Source organism: Sorghum bicolor, chromosome 6 (assembly GCF_000003195.3).
Source record: "Sorghum bicolor cultivar BTx623 chromosome 6, Sorghum_bicolor_NCBIv3, whole genome shotgun sequence".
Lineage (NCBI taxonomy): Eukaryota > Viridiplantae > Streptophyta > Magnoliopsida > Poales > Poaceae > Sorghum > Sorghum bicolor.
The window spans coordinates 30,224,016-30,229,520 of record NC_012875.2 but is presented as its reverse complement, the minus strand read 5'-3'; positions in this window follow the sequence as shown (position 1 = coordinate 30,229,520).

The window sequence follows — 5,505 nt, the reverse complement described above, 5'->3', positions numbered from 1 at the left end:
CGCCTATATAACCCTAGGTCTTCTCCGCCCGAAAATTTTCTATGTCTGGTGCCCTGTTCATTCAAACTAAGCCGACACGCTGCCGAAATTTTCCACCGCCATCGCCGTCGTTGTTGCCGACCTCGACGCCGTCGGGCGGTGACCGTCTCCTCCGCCCTCGACGCCGACGCCGCCCCGCGGTGAGAGCCTCTCCTGCTCGCGCGCTCTCTCTCTCTCCCTGCGCATCCTCGATGTGGCGGCGGTGGTGGTGGGGGCGCGATGGTGGTGCTGGCCGGACGGGGAAGGGGGGCGGCCGCGGTGGTGGTGGTGGAAGGGGAAGGGATGGCCGCGGTGGCGATGGTGGAAGAGGATGGGGCTGGTGCGGGGCAGGCGGTGGTGGAAGGGGCGGTGCGGTGGCGGTGGCGGCTGGAGGTAGGGGATGACCCCGACAGGTGGGGCCCACCTGCCAGAGAGAGGGAGAGAAGGGAGAGGGAGTGACGGCTGCTGGGCCTGTTGGGCTGGGATTTTTTTTTATTTAACAATTTTTTTATGAAAAAATTGAATGAAACCGTAAAAAACAGCAGAAAATTATAAAAATCAGAAAAAATAAAAATAAAATCAGGGAATATTATTATGTCTTTTACATGTGATTTTATTCATAGTTGTTATTTTATAAATACTTGTTATTATTTCCCGTTGCATATGTATTAGTGTGTATATGTAAATTTAATTTTATCTTTTTGTTATAATCTCTTTGTAAATCATTTAATATATGTGTGTATGATATATTAGTGTATATGTTAATGTATGATATATTAGTGTATATATTAGTGTATGTAAATTTAATCTGTTTATATAGGTAGTAGTGTATATGTAAATCATTTAATATATTAGTGTATGATATATTATGTATATATTAGTGTATGATATATTAGTGTATATATTAGTGTATGTAAATCATTTAATTTTATGCATAAATTACATAGATTTCTGCGATGAGTTCTCCGCACAAGGACGAAGCACTGTAGTCCCAACCCACGGAGCAAGTAGAAGGGTCAACTGACCCTATGGAACAAGCTCGTGAGGTCACGAAACAAGTAGAAACGGGCGAAGCATCAGGTTCATCCTATGAACAAGAAGCTAGCGACGACATGGAGCCTCTAGAAGTGAGGAAGACTCGTCGTGAATTGGCACGTGACCCCGATTACAATCCAGAAGCCGATGAGGTAAATTAGAGACATTCACGATTTCATGTAATTAAATGATTTCTATTCATAGTTCCTACATATAAACACGCCCATGATTAACATGTCTATACTCAGGAGGCAATGTCTCAGTTTAGAGAGATGATGTCTCAGGAGGAAGTGGCACACAAAGACGCACCGGAACCGACGACAGCAACGACGAGCCCTGAGAGGCCATGTCAGTCTAGGAAAACTGAAGCGACAAGGTTTGAAACGAGGCAAGAGAGGGTTGAACCAATTTCCAGATGACACATATGCCATCATAGATGTGAGCCCTACCGGACAGCCCCTAGCTCCAGAGGAGGCCCTACCCAAATACAGGAACGCAATTGGTTTCTGTGTGAGGGACTTTCTTGATATCACAGTTAAGAACTGGGCCGGTGTGTCGAATAATCACAAGATCAAAATTTGGGATAAGATTAAGACCAGGTTCTAGTTTCCTAGGAATGTGCCAGAAGATTTAGTGAAGGCATATACAATGAAGCAATGTGCGGTTAGTTTCCAAAATTGGAGGTCGGAGATGAATGTCAAGTATGCAAAGACAGGGATGGATCCGACATCTAAATACAATATTACTAAAGGGCAGTGGGCTGTTTTTCTAGAGCAGAGGAATGACCCTAACTTCTTAGCTCGGAGCGAAGCCAACTCCCACCTCGCAAAGAGGAACAAGTACCACCACCATCTAGGCACAGGTGGTTACCGGCACCAAGTTCCTAAATGGATGCAAGAAGAGGCTGCGAAGAAGGCAGTAGGGTTGCCAGTTGTTGACGGTCCTTAAGTACCAAATATAATCAGCAAATAAACAAAGAAAAAGATCCAAATACAACCAACATCTAAACTTAGGGTTTTATCTGACAGAATTCCATGAGTTTTGGTGTTTGTCTATTTCTGCAGGGGGTTATCAGGAAATACAGAAGAAAGGCCCACACGTCGGGTTTACATAGAGATATTAACGTGCCGCGCAATTTTCTATCATCTAGAAGACTCTAGAAGCCACGGGAACGAACGGGAGGCCGAGCGGGCTCGGGGGTAGGGCGCCCGCCCAGCTACAGAGTTGGATCAGGACTCTCTTTCGGGATGATGTTCCACCGACCTAAAGGATCAAGGATAACCGTTCAATCAATGTCGGTTTGATCCAACGGCCCAGGTTCACTTGAGGGGACTATAAAACCAGACCCCCTGGCCCTTGGAGGAGGCACCCCTTGATCATTATTCATTATTCATAGACAGAGCAAAAGCTAGGGTTTAGATATGCGAGCTCTCCTCTGTTCTCTAAACTAGAGTAGATCTAGATAGTAGCGAGATGGAGAGCGAAGGAGGATTAGAGGAGAGGCCGGCCTGTCGGTTCTTCCTCCGGTTGTACTTCATCATGATCAAGCTCTAATCAAGCTTGCTCATGGGATGACTCTGGTAATCTACTTCTAATTCATTATGCAATTACTAATCATGTATGTTCTGGTTCACAACTCTTTTGAGTACTTCTAATCTATAGGACCCTATAGCTTAGAGTTGTAGTATAGGTGTAAGCGTGGTGCTTAGACCTAGATTACTTGTGGATATCCCCTGTCTAGCTGGATCGTGTGGTAGGCCGCGTAGGTGAAAGTTACGTTGGTCCTCTGTAGTCCACTTCTCGTTAGCAGGACGGGTAGGGTTTATCGCCTATGGATAAGCATCCTTTGTGGTGTACTCTTATCATGTGGTTCGTCCCAGACATAGACATACCCCTTTGAAGTAGAGAAACCATAGTTATCCTCTCTATTCTGCTACCATCGCCCATATACTAGAATTGCTCTACTCTCTATTCCCATATTATCACTCATTGTTATCTTACCTTTAATATTGTCTTATTCGATTCTACCATCTTTCCTATTTACACCTATTTACTTATCTAGGTTAAGTTAGAGCGTAGATCAGTTCTCCCGTTTCCCTGTGGATACGATAAAACCTTTAACCGGGTAAAAAGCTTCAACGGTATCCGTGCGCTTGCGGATTATCTGTGTGCGTATAAATACCATAGTACACTCTAGTGCCATGCTGGGGATGACAACCTAGTATTCAAGTGGTGCTAGCAAGTGTCAACAAGCATTTTTGGCGCCGTTGCCGGGGAAACGGTTGCTGAGTTGACTACGAACTAGCTTAATCATTTTCTAAAAAAATAAAAAAATAAAAAAAATATACTTTTCCTTTTATCTTTTGCCTTATCTCTGCTATTCTTTCTTCTTATCTAATCCTTGATCTCTGGTCTATCATGAATTCAAACATGTCTATCTATGAATTTCATAGACCTACGGGCACACGTCTCGAACCACCAAAATCTTCAAAGCCTATCATAGCATCTAGTTTTGAGATAGACCCCGAATACATAGAATTTGTTCAAAAACAACCTTTCTCAGGAGAAGGTGAGGAAAACCCATATACACACCTAAGAGAGTTTTATCGAGTCTATGACCTCCTTCGCATAGAAGGCATGTCCGATGAGACCCTTAAATGGTAGCTCTTTCCGTTCTCTTTAACAGGAAAAGCTAGACATTGGTACAAACTCAAAGTAAGGAGTGTTCATGGAGATTGGAAGGAGTTATATAGTAGTTTTCTTTCTAAATATTTTCCAATCTCCAAAGTGGCTGAACTTCGGCGTGAGATTATTTCTTTTAGACAACTAGAAGAAGAATCTCTTGGCAAATCATGGGACCGCTTCATTAACCTTACTCTCACTGGCCCAAAGCTTTCTATTCCAGAAGAAGTTCTTCTAATTCACTTTTTTGAGGGCCTTAGTAGGGAAAATAAGCGAACCCTTCATGCGGCCTGTGGAGGATATTTCCACCACCTATCCGCTAGTGAAGCTTGGAATTTGATTGATTTAATGAGCAGAAAGTCTCCTAGCTTTTATATCCCTGAAAAAGAGAAAGAACCAGTTCCTAGACAAGAAGAAGAAGTTTCGATAGCCAGATCACAACCACTTCAATCCCAAACTTTAGCTATCGATCCTAAACCATCAATATCCCAAAATTCTCCAAGGGAGGAAGGAATTCCGACCTTAAATCTTTCAAATGCTGATGGTTTAGACTTCTGGTTCCATAAGAGACCTTCAAGCAAGGATAATTCAAATCCTTGCAATAATATTTCTCTTAGAGAATGTCCGGGTTCCTATTATGAAGAAGTGGAGGATGAAATATCAAGTGAAGGAGAGCTAAACCATATAGAAGACTCTATCTGCTCCCCTTCCATGTTCACAAGTTCTAAATCCATCCTTGACCTTAGAGACCCCTCTTATCCCTCTACTTTTAAGTCTCATGATGATCCTAGCAATTCACCAAGACGACCAAACCATAGGAGTCATGAAGACCATAAGGATGGCATGTCAAGTAATGCCATAGAAGGAGAGCTAAGCTATATAGAAGATTCTATCAGCTCCCCTTTCCTGATCACAAGTTCCAAATGGCTAGAATGTGTAGAATGGATGGATAAGGAAGAAGCCTTAATGGATTCTGACTTTGGCTCAATTTCAAATGGTTAGTTCTTGACTCCCTTTGAAAATGGGATTCATCCAACTATAGAAGAGGACATAAATGAGACCAATCTAGGAGAAACTCTGGACATTCAGATTAGAGACGAAGATGACATTAATGAGTATGGAATTTATTTCATAGCCACTTCATTTACTCCATGCTCAAATGCAACATCTTCCCAATCTATTGGTCTCTCCAACATCACCACATTTGAGATCTCCAACCCCCTCTTCCTTTCTATTTATAAAAACTTTAAAAGGGCGGTTGTCGATGCATATGTCTATAATAAATATTGTAGATCTCGTTGAGTTGATCTTGATATAGGTCAGCATTGGAAGGGAAACCACTTCGCCGACATAAATTGATGGTTTCCCAAGGACAAGCTTAGTGTCCTAAAAGAAGCACTGATCAGATCATAACATGAGCTTTTAATTATTTGCAACATTACCTTGTGTATTGAGCATATAAGGATAATTGTAAAAATATTCCTTTGGGTATTCTTGTCACTAACCTTTCCAGAATTGGAGCAAGAAGATCGGATGAATGACAAGCACAAGGTATGTCCAACCAATCATCATACAACATTGAATTAAATTCATCCAAACTTGAATTTTGCAAAATTCAAGCTTGGGGGAGTACTTAACATCCTTTGCCATGTTGCTATGTTGGTTGTCCCTACCTTTGAGACATGCTCAATTTGTTAAATACTAATCACACTACTCTATCTCCACTTGAGTAGATCTCTATAAATGCTGTCATGCTACCTTTGTCTATTT